This window comes from Meles meles, chromosome 11 (assembly GCF_922984935.1).
Source record: "Meles meles chromosome 11, mMelMel3.1 paternal haplotype, whole genome shotgun sequence".
Lineage (NCBI taxonomy): Eukaryota > Metazoa > Chordata > Mammalia > Carnivora > Mustelidae > Meles > Meles meles.
In genome coordinates, this window is record NC_060076.1 from 22,213,068 (window position 1) to 22,232,096 (window position 19,029).

At 39.4% G+C, this 19,029-nt stretch overlaps 1 protein-coding gene across 6 annotated transcripts in view; it reads left to right on the top strand.

The window, feature by feature from the left end:
* The window catches only part of LPAR1 (lysophosphatidic acid receptor 1), a 140,510-nt gene that overhangs the window by 8,215 nt on the left and 113,266 nt on the right, over positions 1-19,029 (top strand). The window contains exon 1 of one of the 6 annotated variants that reach the window (XM_046023484.1): positions 15,006-15,090. The exons of the other annotated variants lie outside the window; for them this stretch is intronic. The gene's annotated coding sequence lies outside the window, so the exon portion shown is untranslated. Of the gene's footprint in view, positions 1-15,005; positions 15,091-19,029 lie in introns of those variants that run through there. 6 annotated transcript variants of the gene reach the window in all.

Sequence of the window (19,029 nt, forward strand, 5' to 3'; positions counted from 1 at the left end):
CCGAGACAACAAAGAGCATTGCAAAGAATGTTATTCTCACAAGACTCTGCTTCATCTGGGTGTCCCGTGAGGGGAGGAGGGGCCTTGGGGAGCATGACTCTGGCATCTGCAAACCTTTTGTTAGGTGGAAAACAAGACGTTTGCGGTAGGCCCAGCGAGCATGCCCCCAGAGAAGATAGGTGGAGCTCCTTATCCATGGCAGGTTTCATGGTGCCGGTATTAAGCAAGGACCCTCTTCGAAGTCAGTAATCAGACGGCAAGGGTGGTGGGCCCTTGCTAAGGGAGACTCCTAGCTGAAACAGAATTGCCTTTTGTGAAGGAGCTGCTTTGCCATCTTGGGCTGTGATTTGTTGGAAGAGGGGTTATTGTCCCGTCAAGAAAATGAGGCATTCATTCTGTATTCAGTATTATATTGTAGTTCCATGCAGAACTGCTTGCTCTCCTTGACGTCGACACAGAGACCTAAAAGTTCAAAGGCTAGGGCAGGATAACTGACTTTCAAATTCAACAGAATCTGGTTCCCTTGTCACTTTCTCTGAGACCTAGCCAATTCAGCTTCATGCGGCCGAAATCCTGGTCCTGGAGCACTTCCGTGGTTAAGTCCTCATGCTTGGCTCAGGACACTAAAGTAAAAAATGATAATAATAATAATAAAAAAAAATACACCCAGGAAGTATGGTTCCTGCTCTCAAGTAGCTCATAAAGATGGAGAACCATGGAAACAGATGCCCAAGATCAGGCAGATAATGATGAATACTTGAAACTGAGGTTTAAACCAAGTGCTGCCTGAGCGTCTGAGGATAGAGAGAAGAACTCTGCCTTGGAGGAGAGGAAGGATTTGCAGCAGAATTCTGGCCTCTGTGCACAGGCTGGCTGAGCAGCTCATTCCACATGGAATCGTAGAAGGCCCAGGGACTGCGTGTGAGTGACTGGTTAGGGTTTGTGGCAGAATGATGGGATGCTTTGCGTCAATCTTGCAGTGCCAAGAGAAGGGGGCAAAGTCACTGGGGGCCAAAAAAAAAAAAAAAAGGGCTTGTCGATGCCATTAGCAGAGGGGACGTGACAGTATAAGAATTCTTCCAGTGAGGCATGTCGGTTTAGGCAAAAATTTTCAGCTGGTAGCTGGAATTTGAGTTTGAAGCTTGACTGAGAAGTCAGAGCTTGGCACTATTGGGGAGAAATTGTTATATGTCAGAGTAAATGCCAGTGACATTTATGGGATAAGCTGAAGAGCACTTTTAGAGTGAGAAGAGTGGTGTATATACTCATGTTTTTTTCAATATACAAAATGCCCTCCCCCAGCTTTATTGAGGTATAATTGACAGAAAATGTTAAGATATTTAAAGTGTACAATGTGATGATTGGATGTACACATACATTGTGAAAGGACCCTCACCCTCAATATTCTTGGTGGTTTTTTAAAAAAATATTTTTATTTATTTATTTGGCAGAGCAAGAGAGACCAGAAGTAGGCAGAGGGAGAGGGAGAAACAGGCTCCCCGCTGAGCAGGGAGCCCGATGCTGGGCTCAATCCCAGGACCCTGGGATCATGACCTGAGCTGAAGGCAGAGGCTTAACCCACTGAGCCACTCAGGCACCCCATACTTGGTGTTTTAACAAGGACAAGATGTATTTTGATTCTTCAGGGTGTTTTTCTTTCTAGCAGGTGGTTGAAATAGTCTTACAGGCTGTATCACACATTCACTGGGTGCTCACAATAGCTTCTCTTGATGAGGCAGTCCTGGGATCATACAGAGGAAGAAGTCCCAGCTCAATGTCCCTTTGGGTGCATGAAAGTTCCCGACCAATTCATTTTGGCAAAGGAAAAGACAACTCTGAAACTAATCAGAACACCAGTGATAGTTTGGGGGCTGAGAGGAATTGCAAAATATAGTTTTAATTTACCACGGGACTCACAGCAGTGAAATTGCTATTACAGTCATTGCTACAATAAAAGACAAGCTGAGAAACTCAGTGAAACTCTGGAAACTCCCCCTAGCCAAAAAACCAGATGTAGAAACCCCAACAGGTTTGTCATGGGGATTTATAAAATCTGGTCTAGTACATGTAAGCTTCCATTGGCTGATTAAGGTAAAAATAGGATACAGTACAACTTTGCTATTGGTCAAGAAAAAAAACCAAACTTTTCTAATTAGCAGTGTATTTCCATGGCTTCCTGAATGTGAGCTAGGACAAGGACAAATCTGTTCTTAGTCATTCTTCTCTCTAGGCCATCACAATTCTTTAAAATTACACTCCTGGGGCGCCTGGGTGGCTCAGTGGGTTACAGCCTCCGCCTTTGGCTCACGTCATGATCCCAGGGTCCTGGAATCGAGCCCCACATCGGGCTCTCTGCTCCGCAGGGAGCCTGCTTCCCTTCCTCTCTCTCTTCCTGCCTCTCTGCCTACTTGTGATCTCTGTCTGTCAAATAAATAAATCTTTAAAATTATACTCCTTTCCATTTGATAGTAAAAACAGTGTGGGCTGCTTTTAGCATCTGGAAATTACAGGAGACTCAGCCATAGTGCTGTTCCTCAAGAATCACTTCCTCCTTCCATTTTAGGATCATTTCTTGCAGTTTTTCGAATATTTGATCTTCCCGAATAGTCGGTAGCATCCCGTGTTGTGTCCTAAGTACACATGCCATTAAAATCATGTTTAATTTCCAGTGACAACCTGGTAGTCACAATGTTTAATATGTAACATGTTTCATTATTTCCCATCTCTGCTTGCTTGACTTCTCTGCCATCTTCAGGTGCTGGTGTTCCCAGAGCCCCAGCCTTCTTCTCAGTCGTCTCTGTGGGCGAGCTTAACTACACAGTGGACTGTGGCTTCTGCCGGCAGCTCTCTGTTCCCTGGTATCTGTATGCTTGCTCTCTTTCCATTTTCAGGTCTCGACTCAAATGCCACCTTCTTAGTGCAGTCTGCCCTAATGACTTCATTTAAAATTGTATGACCTTTCCCATTTATCGACATGCCTGATATTTCTTTTTTCCTCCACTGTATTGTCTTTTGACTTCCTAAGTGAGGGAAAGTGGTATTTTTAAATTTTTCTTTCTTACTGCTCTGTTCCCAGTGCTTAGTACAGTACCTGGCACATAGTAGAACTCAGATTTTCTGAAGAAAGTCTTTTGAACAGACATTTTTTAAATTAAAAATTAATATACTGAGCATGTTATATATAGACCATAACCTTGAGTGCTTGGGATGTACAGTCTAGGGAGGGAGGCAGCCTTGAACAAGTAACCCACAGTGTGATTGGAATGATTGAGAAAAGCAGGGTGTCCTGGAAGAGTATAGCAGGGAGACCAGCTTTGGGAGGGTGGGAAGAGTTTCTTGGAGAAAGTGGTGTTTATACTGAGGCTGGGAAGATGAGTTAAGTGAAACTGGGAGGTGAGGATGTGAAGAGAAGAGACCTTGATAGAGAAAAGGAAGGGGTGATTTGATTGGGAAAAATTAGTAAAATGAGCAAAAAGTCTGAGCCTCACTTCTTGAGTGGAAATTAAGTCATTTGTTTTAAATGATGAAGTTATATAAGGGTGGGGATTGATCAGCTTTGGATTTTTTGATATACAGTACTTCATTTGCAGTAATTTTGCATTATCAGCAGTATTTTTGCTAATTTTGCCTGTCATTGAGGGAGGAGGAATTTTCAATCTGAAAGTAGCAATATTTTTAATGAACCTAGCTTAAATTCTGTTCTGTGCTCAGAAAAACGCTGTGAAAATGTAAAACAACACAGGCACAGTAAACATTCTTGCTAATACCTGACTTCATCAGGAATGCTACTGGTGGCTCAATATGACGTGGCCAATTATTGCTTTATTGTATACATGTAAACTTTGGCATAAACGTCTTTTATCATATAACTAAATGAGTTCTGTACAGTTTCGCTTTCTGGTCAGTTGGGGGTTTTGTGATGCTTGGAAAATGCAGGATTTTCTCTATGTGACAAGTACAGATAGGTTTATTAATTCAGCCATTATAACATTATTCACATTTTCTATGCCCTGGTTCTGTACTGGAGCTGTCATAGACTGATAATGGGCCTTTAGTCTCTACAAATGGGCTTTTGTCTATTTCTTTATAGCATTTTCTGTGTGTTAGCATAATATTAAATACAGATTCCTATTGGGCCTTTATGAAGTATTTATTAATAAAAAATAATCCTCTGTACATTTGGAGCTACTACTTTTTCCCACATACACAGAGGATTATATTATATTAATATATTACCAATCTGCTTTTTGTCTTTGTCTGAAAAGACTTCACTCATCCTTTCTGATTTTAAACTTTCAGTGTCATTTTATCTAATATATTTTTGCCTATGAACATTTAGTTGGATTTTGTTTTAATATACCTCTTATAGGAAATGTATGGTCTTTATGTTTATTGTTACAACCAACATGTTTGAACCTAATTCTTACCCTTAACTTTTTTTCTCTTTGTTATGAAAGATACCATGGCTTCAGTATGAAGTACTAGCTTGCCTTTCCCCACCAATATATTTAGTCATTTGGGCTTACATAAATTACATAATGTCTTTAAGCCTACAGATTTCTATTTGTAAAGAAACAACACACAAATCCTGCATTAATAGTTTAAAAATGTTTGGCACACTGAATGTGTTAGCTTTTACTATTGTCATTGTCGATAGTTTGTCATGTGAACTTGATGATAGTTGGTTGCTCCTGACCTACAAAAATGGCAGGTTTTGTGTGGTTCAATCTAATATTATGCTTTCTGCCTTCATTTTCTCTTTCTGAGCATTGTTGGCTCAGTACACCCATAGTATTTGAATTGGTGAAGTCTAGTTTTCAGTTTTACAAGTGATTGCCTCTCTTTTCCAAATACATTCCTAAACCTGGGTTTCTCTGGTTCTCAAAGTCAAAGAACTAAATTACGTTGATCCCACTCCTCTGCACAACAAAGAATTTAGCATGCCTTAGTGATTCTTGCCTTCTTTCCCCTTTCCAATTTCCATTATACATTTATATGTAAATTTATGTATGGTTTACTTCCTAAATTGTAAGAATAGACCAGATTTTTGTCTTCTATTCTATAATAAAATCTGCCACTATATTTTGTATCTGCCTGTTTTGACCCTTGTTAGCTCTTGGGACCATGAGACCCCTTGCTTTAGCTGGCTCGAAAGGTGTCTCCGGTGTAGTCTGGGGATGTCCTCATATTTATCTGGCCAATGGCACCTTCCGCATTCCTGAGTTAGACTCAGGATTTTTCCTGTATTCATCAGAGTACCTGTCCTGTTGAAGTTCAAAAGATACAGTGTGTATCTTTCAGATTTATGTGGTCTAAGAATGTGCTGCATATCCATCTTTCAAAGAGTGTAGTAGAAATAATGGCTTGATTTTGGGCTTCCCCTTTTTGTTCTAGTACTGTTACTGATTTTTGCCATTTTATGCACCTTCTTGAGCATTTTAATGGGAAGTTGGGAGGAGTTTATTGGGATATCTGGTTTAGTGGCCTTCAACTTTTTTTTTTTTTTAACCATGTCCCAAGGTTAGCAATGGTTATATATATGAATAAGACAAGTTTCATGCAGCTTAACTATAAACTAAAAACTGTAACACTTTTTGTTCCTATATTTTCTATTATGGTCTGTTCATTTTCATTAAAAAGTGCTCGTTATAACTCAGAAATTTTGAAAACCGTGATCTGGTCTTTTGCTGTTCTATGTGGAATTAGGGCCATTCACTATTCAACATGTCTTTATTGTGTACAGTACCAGTTCCTGTGCTGGTAGCTGGGAATGAAGTGGTGCATAAAGCAGTCATTATCACTGGAGGCATGAAGCACGGAGTCTAGTGGGAAGGAGGCTGTTGACCAAATGATCATTCAAATATATGCTTACAAAATATGGTGAGTATTAGAAGGGAAAAAGAACAGGGAGTTTCAATAGAGATTGAACGGGGAATCTTACCTGACTTTGGGGTGAATCAGGATTTCCCCGGGGAAGTGACATTTGATTAGATCTGCAGAGTGAGAAGGGGTTAACGCTGCAGGGCTGTGGTGGGTTGTGTGCACATGGGACTGTAGAGTCATGGAAGAATTGAGTAATAGAAGGGAAATAGAGTACTAGAAGTGAATGACGGATGGAAGGCGGGCCTTTTGGTCTGATGAGTTGGCAATTTTTTGTGATACTTAGTGGGCCTTCCTATTTGTGACTTTTCTTCCCCCACTTAACGAAATTCAGGTGGGAATAGAAAGGCTATTTTGGGGAGATAGGTAAGTATATGTTATAGCAATTTTGTGTATTGCTAAAAACAGCTGGTATTTATTAAAGGTTTGTTCTGCATTAGGAACTGTATAAAGCCCTGCCTGGATACATAGGTGTAGTTTTGGTTGGATTAAAAAATACTTATATAGTGTTATTACCAATTTAGTAGGTATGCATAATTTGGAAGAAAGTTAAACACTGAAATTAAGTTTTGGTAAGTGAGGACCACACGACTGGGTGAGTGTTTCATAGCTTCTCAGTGGCTTTTTTTGTTTGTTTCCAAGAATGGAATTAGGAATTATTGCTGTGAAGATTTTTTTTTTCTCCATAGTAGGATATTTAGGGTTCTCCCCTCACCTTTTCTAAATCTACATGAAGAGGTTTTTGTTTTTGTTTTTGTTTTTTTTAATATTTTAAATTGGAAATTAGTAAGTTTGAGACTAAAAGAGACAGATGCAAGATCAGGAGTCAAATGCCAGTTTTGTCACCACTGTCCGTGGGGCCTTTGATTGTACCCACACTTTCCAGGCCTTTACGTCCTTGTCTTAAAACAGAGGCCTTGGTCAGACTGAGAAAGACAAGTGCCTTGATTTCATGCAGAAGCAGATCTAAAGAACAAATGGAAAAAAAAAAAGCAGAATTGGCTCTATAAATTCAGAGAACAAACTGGTGGTTGCCAGAGAGAAGGAGGTTGGGGGATGGGCAACGTGCGTGGGGGGCGGGTAGTGGGAGATATGGGCTTCCAGTTAAGGAATGAGTAAGTCATGGGAATAAAAGGCCCAGCACAGGGAATATAGTCAGTGATACTGGAATGGCGTTGTGTGGTGCCAGATGGTAGCTACCCTTGTGAGCAGAGCCGAGCCTAGACAGGAGTTGAATCACTGTGTCGTATGCGTGAAGCTAATGCAACGTTGTCTACAGGACTTGGAATTGGTTTGCACTAATCATCTTGTCATATTCTGTGACTCTGTACTTTTTATTTTCGACTTTGCTCTGGCTGTTTAATGTTCAAAGACCTGATGACCCCGTGCCATCAAGCTAATTTAGCCTGACAGGTTCCAGCTAAATGCAGGAGAACTCCAGGTACTTACGTCCTTGCCTGTACTGTAAGGCCAGGCTCATGGGATGACACAGCTAGTGCCCCTCTTGGCCACATGGACAGGTGGGCAAAGGTTAGGACTTTCCTGAGCAGATCCTTATGGCTTTACATCCTGGCTTGTGGTTCGTGCATACCTGAGATTAAATTTTTCTTTTTTAACCTTTGAGAGTCTATGAAGGTGAAAAATTATTATCTTCCTTCAGTTTATTTTATGAGTAGTTGCTTTGGGGGAAATGTGCAGTATCTAAGTTATATATAACCCACATTTTATAAAATCCCATTGAATATATAATAATAATAATATATATACTATATAACATATATAAAATATATAATATATAAAATATATATAAATAAAATATATATAAATACAATGTAAATATATAGAAATATAAATAAATATAAAATATAAAAATAATAAAATGTATATGAATATATAAAAATCCACATTTTATAAAAACCCATTGAACAGTGAGTGAGGTTAGTTATTTCTAAGAGATTTAAAGGGCTAAGGAATCACGTAGAAGACTAATTCAGTTTTAATGACTATTCCAAGTTTAATTAAAGAATATTTGATAAAGAATGGGTCTTAGTGGAACAGAAGAAAAGTACTTGATGACTCTCTTACACGCATATTAAATCAGTTGATTAAATGGAGTTTTTTGTAATTTCGAAGTTTTGAGTCATTATTTTACTTAGGAGTGCTTTATTTCACTTGTTCTTATTTTTGAGTAAAATGTACTTGAAAAAAAAAGACAAGACACATGCTTTTTCTGTTTGAGCTTCATCTGATTCCTCATTCATAATATTTATTCAAGAAGTTCGGGTAGCTGTGGGTATTTTAATTAATGGGTTTTGGTGCTGATTCATCTGCTCATATTCCTTTATTTGTTGTTAAATTATCTTCTCTTTAAGCTGAAACTATGTGGAAACCTGGCCAGGACCTCAGGGCTCCTGATCTAGGACAAGGCAGGGGCAGGTCATGTAGGTGGTGTTTGGGATACAGGTTGGGCATAAATCCAGGCAGGTAATAGGCGCATGTATTGCTTAAGGCTAGTACTAGAAATAAGTGAATCAGAAGGGTTTGGAGTCATGGAGTTAGGTTAAGTTTAAGGCAGACAAAGCCAGGAAGAGGCACAGGGTGTTCTCATGCACTGCCTAGTGTTCTAAGGAAAGGCATTCTGGATCGCTCAAGGATTGAAGTTGTGTAGACAGAAATCTAAAGCTCCCTGGAGGAATTTTATCTTCAGAATTAGGAGCATCACTTGAACATCTCTGCTTGTTCAAGGGAATGTCAGCCCTCAAGCAGAGCTGCTTTGTCACCATGACCTTGGGAAATGGAATCTTGGCAACTCTTCAAGCATTTGGCCACCTCAAAGTGGAAGACCACAAATCACAAATTCTTATCTGCTCTAGCAATTAGGGACCTTATTGAACACCTTCTCTAGGAGCAAGAATCAGCTCAGGTTTCATGTCTAAATATATTATTTTACAGTAACTATAATAGTTACTGTAAAAGACATACTTAACATTCCATTAATTTGGGGAAAAAAGTTTTAAGCATGTCCATTGCTATTACAGCAGAGGTTAGTGGACTGTTTGGGGCTAATTCTAATACAGGGAGAATGTACTGACCTGATCATTACCTGGGTCCTTTCCTTTTTCATCCTATTTTGATGGTGGAATAACTCAGCTAGTAAAAATTTTTCAGTAAACATATCTTAAAGTATTCAAAACTGTTCAACCCCTTTTAAAAAGTTTTTACATAAAAACACTGATTAGAATATTCCTTAAAATGCTTAAAAATTTTCTGAAACTAAACGTTATGAAACCACTGCATTATGGCAATATTTAAATAAACAAACCCACTCATGTTTGCAGTTCCCTAATGTAGTATATTTTTCATTTAATCATGTTAATTTTATGGCCTATTTCCACTGTGGTCTATTTTATGGCCTACTTCTACCTAGAGTTAACAAAAGTGTTTTTGTTTCTACTGACCATTTTCTTTTTTTTTTTAAAAAGTTAATTTTTTTTAATTCAAGTGTAATATACAGTGTTATATTAGTTTCAGGTGTACAATATAGTGATTGAACAATTCTCTGCATGATTCAGTGCTCATCACAATAAGTGTACAATTAATCCGATTCACTTATTTCACCCATCCCCCCACCTACCTCCCCTCTGGTGACCATCAGTTCTCTATAATTAAGAGTCTGGGTTTTTTTGTTTTGTTTTTGGTCTCTTTTTTTGTTTGCTTGTTTTTTAAATTCCACATATGAGTGAAATCATGTGACCATCTGACTTATTTCACTTAGCATTATACCCTCTAGATCGATATATGTTACAAATGGCAAGATTGCATCCTTTTTATGGCTGAAGTAATACTGTGTGTGTGTGTGTGTGTGTGTGTGTGTGGTGTGTTTGTGTGTACACCACATCTTTATTCATTCATCTAGGTATGGACACTTGGGTTGCTTCCATATTGCGGCTATTGTAAATTACGCTGCAATGAACATAGAATGCATCCATCTTTGAATTTGTGTTTTTGTTTTCTTCGGGGAAATGTGCAGTAGAGTTACTGGATCATAGGGTAGTTCTGTTTTTAATTTCTTGAGGAACTTCATACAGTTTTCCACCAATATGCATTCCCACCAACAGTGCATGAGGGTTCCTTTTTCTCCAGAGCCTTGCCAACACTGTTATTTCTTGTGTTCTCTATTTTAGCCATCCAAGCAGATATGAGGTAATACTTCATTATACTTTTGATTTGCATTTCCCTCATGATGAGTGATGTTGAGCATCTTTTCATGTGTCTGTTGGCCATCTTTATTCTTTGGGAAAATGTCTGTTCATATCTTCTGCCTACTTTTAAATTGGATTACTTGGTTTTTGGGGTTTGAGTTGTAGAAGTTCTTTATTTGGATATTCATCCTTTATTAGATATATCATTTGTAAATATCTTCTCCCAGTCAATAGATTGTCTTTTTGTTTTGTGGATTGTTTCATTTTCCATGCAGAAGCTTTTTTATTTTGATTAAGTCTGATAGTATTATTTTGCTTGTCTCCCTTGCCTCAGGAGACATAGCTAGAAAAATGTTTCTATGACTGATTTGGGAGAGATTACTGCCCATGTTTTCTAGGAAATTTATGGTTTCAGGTCTCACATTTAGGTCTTTATTTTGAGTTTATTTTATGTATGCTATAAGAAGGTGGTCTATTTCATTTTTTGCATGTAGCTGTCCAGTTTTCCCAGTACCATTTGTTGAAGAGACTGTCTTTCTCCATTATACATTCTTGCCTCCTTTGTTGTAGATTTATTGACCATATAAGCATATGTGGGCTCTTTTATTCTGTTGATCTATATGTCTGTTTTTGTGCCTTTACTGACCATTTTCTGTTTACTGTTAGATATGGCCATATGGACTGAATCATTATATTTTTTAAAAGCCTAATAGTAATCCATTTGGATTAAGTTGTTAAACTGTTGTTCATTTGACCATTGTCCTGTTTTTGGAATGGTTTTCTCATTTACTCATTTTCTCATTTCTCAATATAAAGAAGGTAAAAACAAATTACAGTTACCACCTGGAGATAGCAATTGTCAATTTTTTGTGAGATATTTCCTTCTAATCTCTTGGTACGTTTTATAGGGTCAGTATCTTATTGGGTACAATGAATATCCTGTCCTTTGTCTTAATAGTATATCCTAATTAGAGGTGACCTTAATTCCAGCAGTAGCTCTACCTCTCACTTCAGTGAACACCTTTGTATGCGTGGCTTTTCTGCATTTCAGATGATTTTTTTTAAGACTTATTTTTTTAAGGCGAGATCACGCATGCACACAGGGGAGGGGAACAGAGGGAGAGAAGTGGACTCCATGCTGAGTGCGGGGCCCCACGAAGAGCTTGATCCCAAGACCCTGAGATCAGACCTGAGCATTTAAACCAAGAATCGGAGGCTTAACCAACTACACCACCCAGGCACCCCTTGGGTGATTTCTTTAGATTCCTAGTTAGGTCTTACTCAAAAAGTAGGGATGATTTTTATGACTAGTAAGGAGAAATTATTAAGTTGCTTTCTGAAACAATGATAATACTTCACAGTACTGCCAGCTGAATTTCAGAAAAATTTGAAGATCGAAATTTGTATAAATGTGGATTTGCAGAACTTGGAAAATGATCAGAGCCGCAAGCTTTAATAATAATCAGTCCTGGACGACACTGAGTGGAACTGATCAGCCCTCACTAGTGGATATACTTCTTCCCTTTGTGGTAATATTTTCACTCCCCCACAGTTAGATATTCTAACAGAGAACATTTTCTTAAGGTTTCTCTTGGTCCTTTACCCTTTGAATACACAGATTTTAATATGCCATAACATATTTTGGTTTTAACTGCATTCACTGTATTAACTGATTGTGGAATATTTCTGGTTAGTAGGCTTCTACAGAAGAACTGGTTAACTACTCACAAATGGGACAAATATTCTAAAAATGGATAGCAAATAACTAAAAATTATGTAGTGTTTATACCTGTACTTGTTTACTGTGTTTTCCTGAAGGTTGTCTCCACAATGCCTTCTAGAAGCCATTCGTATTAGGGACAGAGGCCACTTTTATTCTTCTGAGGAAATTAAATGACCTTCCTTAAGAAGGAGGTAGTTTACCATTTCAGCCATAACTGGAAGTAATCACGTGATATCATTCAATTTGGCAATAAATGATTGCTTATTAGACTCCAGAGCTACAAAATGAGTGAGAAGGGAGGCCTTGTCTTTAAAATACTGACAAACTGTACAGGTGGGAACTAACTGAAAATACTGTGTTGGTTATTTGTGCATTTCCCTCCTGAAGAAAAAGAAGTTTAATATGCACAGGAAGGAAATGCAGAGAGAAAAAGAGAGTGTGAATTTAAGCAAAGACCAAGACGGAGGGTCTCCCTGTCTTTTCCTTAGGAAAGGACTTGACATTTTACTCTTCTTCCTAGTAGTTGACTCGAAGAGGGAACATGATCAGTTCTATGATCCGGACAACCTTTGAGCATCAGGACTAAAGAGAGGACACAACATTTCATGGCCCTGGGAGGAGAGAAGGTTTTATCTATGGTTCTCGAAACATTAAATATGTTAGTATAATTAACATTGTCTCCAAACACAGTCTTTATAATGAATGTAACATTGGGGTTAAAAAAATAATGTTGCTCAGTATGGGTCAAGGGCATAATGCCAAAGCTTATCTCAGAAAAGCAGTTCTATGGGAGTCAGGGCAAGATAATTCAGACAGGTAGCTCTTTGCTGGTGTGGCTCTGTCCAAGCATAGACCTTCCAGATTCCTTGTGGAACAGTGGGCTCAGTACCTTTCAAGATTTTGCCTGTGAATGTTATTTCTCACAAAATATTTTTGGTAAATATTGAGTAACTGTGAGTTCAACTCAACACTGCATCCTTTCCTTGTAATCGGCGAAGTGTGTATCTGTGTGCTTTAAGCGTCTGTCCCGTTGAGGGTAGAGTGAACGTGGACCAGTCTATGAACCACAGGTAGGCTATGAAAATACCCACAGGCATATTCCTTAGCTTTTTCACCTCAAGAAGTAGAAGGAAGGGAAACAAAGGCCCTGACATCGTGTGTCTTTGGCTAAATGAACTGGCTTCCTCTGCGTTTTATTTGGTGCAGGGTTTTAAAAGGTAAGACGGTGAGCATCATTATGATTGGTTCTAGAACAAGCATGGTCTCTGTATCATCATGCACATTGAAGATATATTTTTGCTAGATACTTCATTGGTTTATGATACCTGGTCCTGTCGGTGTTCATGTTCGTGCCACCAGCCAAATGGTCACCGTGTAATCTGAAGTATGTATAAATTCAGAGGCAGCAAAGAACAGGTAGCAATTAATCTGGGTGGGGAGGAGGTTCATAAAAGATTTCCCTGAGAGGTGTGGTCTAGGCTGTGTGTGGTGTGTAAGCCAGAGAAGATACGTGAAAAAAATGGCCCAGATTATTTAAGTGATGGGCAGTAGTGGGGAGCGGGGTGGGGGGGAGGACAGAACTTAAAGGGGGTTCTTGCCTGATGCTTACTGATTTCTCCATGATGGATGTGCAAGTTATGGAGCTTATTTGAAAGGATTAAAGACTTAGAAGAAATACCATGAGAAATGGAGGAGAGCAAAGAGAAGTGACAGCACTAAGGGCACTATTGTGGGCTCTGCTGAGATTAGAACACATCGGTTAGCAGTGAATCTTCATCTTGTTTTCTCCATGGGACCCCTGGAGGCTGTGAACAGGAACAGAACAGGCAGTTTGGAGTTTAATCAGAATTGGGGTTTGAAAGGGCAGAAAGGAACGAGAGGTAGCGAGCTGGTATGTGGTGAGCTGAGGGGGCAGACCGTGGCATTTTGATTGGACAGGGTGGGAAGCTGGGAACTTGACATCCAAGGGCAGATATATTGTATGTGAGTGAAAACATCTGTATGAATGTCCAGTTCCAGTTAGAAAGGGGGATTTGGAAGTGTCACCAGGCGACTCTGAGTAATGAGGAGCTAAGCAGAGAGGTCAGACTATTGGATATGTTGAAATTGCCCTTGATAATGACTTGCTTGACGACTGAGTTGTTTGGAAGAGGGAATGGATGGCCAGGGATTTAACAGATCATCTTTAAGATCCCTTCCAGTCTCATGATTTAACAGAATGTAATTTTGAGAATGTATTTGTTTTTTTCCTTCTCTTTGTCACTTTGGAATCAGTGCAATCTAGAAAACAACTGTAGGACAATTCCATTTTTATTGATCCCCTTGTAATTGTAAATGTTTGACAGATTATGGAATCCACTAACGCTTGGGTCATAGAGTCCACACAGGGTGAAGTAGTACATTGGTCAGAAAATGTCTCCACCAAACTGCCGGTTTTTGAGGCCTATCCTGGGCAGTTATAACAGAAAAGAGAGGAACTCTTGAAATTCTTTTTAAGGTAACATTAATTGGATTCATCTTTTACCACATGGTAAAGGATCATTGTTATTACACTTACCATTTCGGGTTTGGACTTTCGCCCCCTTTCTTGTGGATTTGTTGGTCCCGGGCATTTTCAGATTTAGTTCTGTGGTAGGATGTTTTGTCTGCAGTTTGCGTCTGTGTTTGGCAGGAGAATGAAGTGTAGTTTGAAAAACGAGGACCCAGTTGTGATGGGCACAGTTTGTGTGTGCTCCTTGTGTGTGTGTGTGTGTGTGTGCTCCTTGATATTTGAGGAAATGACTTTGATCCTCATCCCTGCATATAAAAGGGACCTTTGGATTTTGGTTCTAGTTGCAGCAAACGCAGACTTTGTTTTTGAGTTTGCTTACCTGGCAAAAAATGCTTTCTAAATGGCATAAAGCTTCGTTTGAGATCAAGAGGACTCGACAACATTCTAAGAGTGAAACAACAGAACCTTCACCAAGCCATGGGCTGAAGGCAGCTAGTGTGTCCTGTACAGTCACAGGAATTCCCCTTCTCTGTTGCTTGGGATTTCCTCCCTTCTCTCCACATTGAGCAGTTTCTCAGCTTTTTACCGCTTACCTCCAAGGATCAAGTGTGGATAATTGCTTTAGGCTGTTTGCCCAAATTTAGCCCCGTCTAATACTCAGCCCCCTCTCCTCCTTCTCCTACTACCTCACAGACTGGCTGTTCTCCTTTTGAGGGACAAGCTTGGACCGGAGCTAAAAGAAGTGATTACTGTTACTTGGTTCTAATCCCAGTTGGGCCACCAGTTGAAAGCAGGTGAGATGGTACTGGTCCTTTCGTTTCTGGCTTTGTGGACTGCCAGGAGATGGAGGGAGAGGGCCAGGGAGATGTGTGTGTGGTAAGGCAACAGCAATGTAGCGATCATGGCGTAGGCCGCTGGTGCTCACCCGTTACATTGTGTCATAATCACCAGAGACTGTTATTTTAAAACTCAAAGTCCCAGGCCCTCTCACAGACATTCTGATTCATGCAACCTGGGAAGGATCCAGGACGTTGCATTTTTAAGCAGATTCTATTGGTGGACCACATTTTCTTCGAGAAACAGCAGATTTCAGAACTTTAATTTTTTTAATTCTCTGTTTCGTAGTAGTAGCAGTTTCTGAAGCGGGGACGTTTGACGTGGCTATTATACCAACGTGTAGACTTTCTTTCACTGCAATGTGTTCTCCGTACACCGCACATGTGAAAATTAACACACGTGCAAATGACAGGTTGGTTTCACCATCTCTTGGCTTGGGTAGAACCATCCAGCAAGGGTGCTCCACTATCAGGTATTTTAGCTGTCACCCTTTGAGAACAGCTGTGCTCTGAGTGGAGAGTGGGGGCATTTCTCTGAAAATGTGTGAAACGCATCGTGAGAAATGACAGAAAGAAAGAAACGGGTGACCTGACCGCTGGGTTCATCTGTCTGCTACACCTTCCCCTGTTTGAAGGATGAGATTCAGTTTAACTACAGAAGAGCGGCTGGGTCCCGTGGATGGGCTTCTCGGTCAGAATGACTTGAACTAAATCTAAGAGAGAATTTCTAGGAAGCAACCTGCTTGAGGATTTCATGGTTGGCCTTGGAAGGTAGTGAGCTTCCCATCACTGGAAGTTTCCTGCAGCTACTGGAGAATGTAGGCCTGATTAAAGCATTGGATAAGAGGCAGAACTGGACTAGAGATTTCCTTCCATTTGGGAGATACTATTAATTGTATGAACGGCACACTTAGAAGTTTGAGGACACTATGCAAGAACTCAGAGCTGAAGAAGACGAGGTAAACTATAGTTGGTCGATTGAGTGTACACACATATACTTAGGCACATTAGTGATAAATGCCAGGCTAGTTTGGGGTTGTCTTTGAAGTTTATTATTTGCAGGTGTAGAAGCGCTTAGTTTTTCCTTGTAATGTTTCTGGAAGCAGAGTGCTCTCTTGAACTGTCTTTGATGATTCGATGTTTATACATCAGGTCTGCTGCGAATTTGGAAGGCACAGCAGAATCACTTCTTTAGAGATCAGACGAAGACTGGATAGAATAAATTAAAAGTTCTGTTCTGAGACTTTGTATTCCTGTCCTTTGATTAGGGATCTGCTTGTAGAAAGGGGGAGTCATGACCTTTTGTGTAAACTCAACCAGGCAATGTGAGGTTTTCCCGTCATTTGCTAATAATAATGCATATTTAAAGTCTCATGAAAGTATGTTGCCTATAGTTTGAATGTTGATTCCTGAATAAATAAGAGATTAAAATCTGGTTTTTAGGTTAAAGATACTCTATGCAAGCACACAACTCATGTATCTGATGTGGATTTTGATGGCATTAAAGAGAAGTGGCAGCCGCCACGCATTATTAGCTATGCCCCCTTTCCTTAGTCACATTGGTCTTTTCTCCTTATGTCGAAAGGCCCTAGTCAATGTTGACTTTCCCCCTCTAAGTGCCAATAATTCTAAATTTTAATGTGTTTTAAGATAGGTGGTTTCAGTTCCTGTCTTATTTTCCTGGTTCTCTTGTTTGCCCTGCTCTGATTCCCAGGACTCAAAAATTGGGGCCAGATGTGTGTCAACACTGAGAAACCCTGACTGGCCCTCTTGTTCTCTCTCTCCCCTGATATTAATGTAAGAAGGAAACACTACCACCAGGGACAGCCACTGCTAGCATTCTGTTATTGCTGCCTGTTATCTTCCTGCAGATGACTTATGAGATCTGCACCTATTTTGGTTGTGGTCTTTAAAATTTTAACATTTAAAGACAACACTTTCCCATAACAGTATAACCCTCTGAAAACATTGTATGTAAATGTGTGGATATGCTGCATGTTTGTTCTCAGTTTTGATAATTTTAAAATGGGGTTTTCTTGCACAAAGTTCTACCCAGAATTCTGAGACCAACTGGCTCACCTACATATTTATATGCACATGTTAATTTTTTTCTGAATTTTGAAACAACGAATGGAAATGTATAAAATGGAAATGATATTAACGATAAAAAACAAATGAAAATTATAAAATATAAAAATTATAGGTCATGTAGTAATAGCATTCTTGTAAAGCCACTGTATATGTTTTAAAATACCAACTGTTTCCTTCTGTATTTGTACATATAATTTATCTATATTTGTACCTATACTTGTGTGATTGTGGATTAGAAACTATAGGTAAAAATCATTCAAATTCTTACAAACTAGAAATATTGGCTGTTGACATTTTGGAATGTTTTTTTCATATACTTGAATACATATGTTCAGCATTGTTTTAAAAAGTTTAGGTAACTTGTTATAAAAATTATACATATATAATTCAGAATCCCTGGAAAAGATTAAAAAGCATAAATCAAAAATTGACAAATTTTTCCACTTAAAATAAGCATACACTAACAATTTTTTAAAACCAGCTCTTCTAAGTACAATACATGTGCCTGTAAACTACACTTCTTGTAAAAATGACCCTAGAGGAGCACCTGGGTGGCTCAGCGGGTTAAGCCTCTGCCTTCTGCTCAGGTTGTGATCTCGGGGTCCTGGGACTGAGCCCCACATCGGGCTCTCTGCTCAGCGGGGAGCCTGCCTCCCCTCTCTCTCTACCAGCCTCTCTGCCAACTTGTGATCTCTGTCAAATAAATAAATAAAAAAAAAAGACCTTGAGGCATAATATACTGCCTTTTTTTAAAAAACTTAGGAACATATCAAAAAAATTTTTTTAAAAATTTTACTTACTAGAGAGAGAGAGCGCACGAGCAAGGGAGAGGGACAGAAGGAGAGGCAGACACTTAACTGACTGAGCCACCCAGGCGCCCATAAACAGTTTTATTTTATAAGTTGTATTAAATAATTCCATTATCTGTAGATTTTGTAGGTCCAACTCTGTTTGTTGTTTTTAATGATTCTTGTATGTGTTGGTTTACTTCCTCATGTGTTTTGCAATTTTTTTTTTTTTAAAGATTTTATTTTTATTTATTTGACAGAGAGAGATCACAAGTAGGCAGAGAGGCAGGCAGAGAGAGAGAGAGGGAAGCAGGCTCGCTGCTGAGCAGAGAGCCCGATGCGGGACTCGATCCCAGGACCCTGAGATCATGACCTGAGCCGAAGGCAGCGGCTTAACCCACTGAGCCACCCAGGCGCCCAATTTTTTTTTTTTTTTTTAATGTGATCTCACATTTCTAGGAACTTTTTCTTTGGGAATTCTTTGAGAATTCAAAGTGAATCAGTTCAGAAAAATCTTGCATTTGCTTCTACTAGATGCCTTGAAGGCACTTTGGGGTCTTCACTTCAGTTTAAATGTTCAGCTTGAGATCTTTTGAGTGGCTGCACAGACTGTGTGAATTCAAGCCTCCCCGGTATTGAGGGCATGTATCTGGATGCAAATTCTCAGGGGAGACTCTTTCCTGCTTATACTCGAGTCTGAGCCAGTCCTATTTCCTTACGTGTTTCCTATGCGATGCGGGTCAGTATATCTTTTCCCCTAAATTTAGGGGATTTAGGGATTGTGAGTGGGATGTCCCAGGTTTCTGCAGAGGTTTTTGACTTCCCACTTTTTACTTGCTTTCTGCCTGTGAAAGTCAAAATTAGCAGTCATCCAGGATTGGGATGTACCTGGCTCCTTGGTTCAGTGTTATTTCACATTGACTGATTTCTTAACACATTTTGGCTTTCCAAGAGGTTCATTACTCTTTTGGCCAGCTTGACTAGGCATTTGTGAAGGCAGGTATGGGTGTATGTGTGT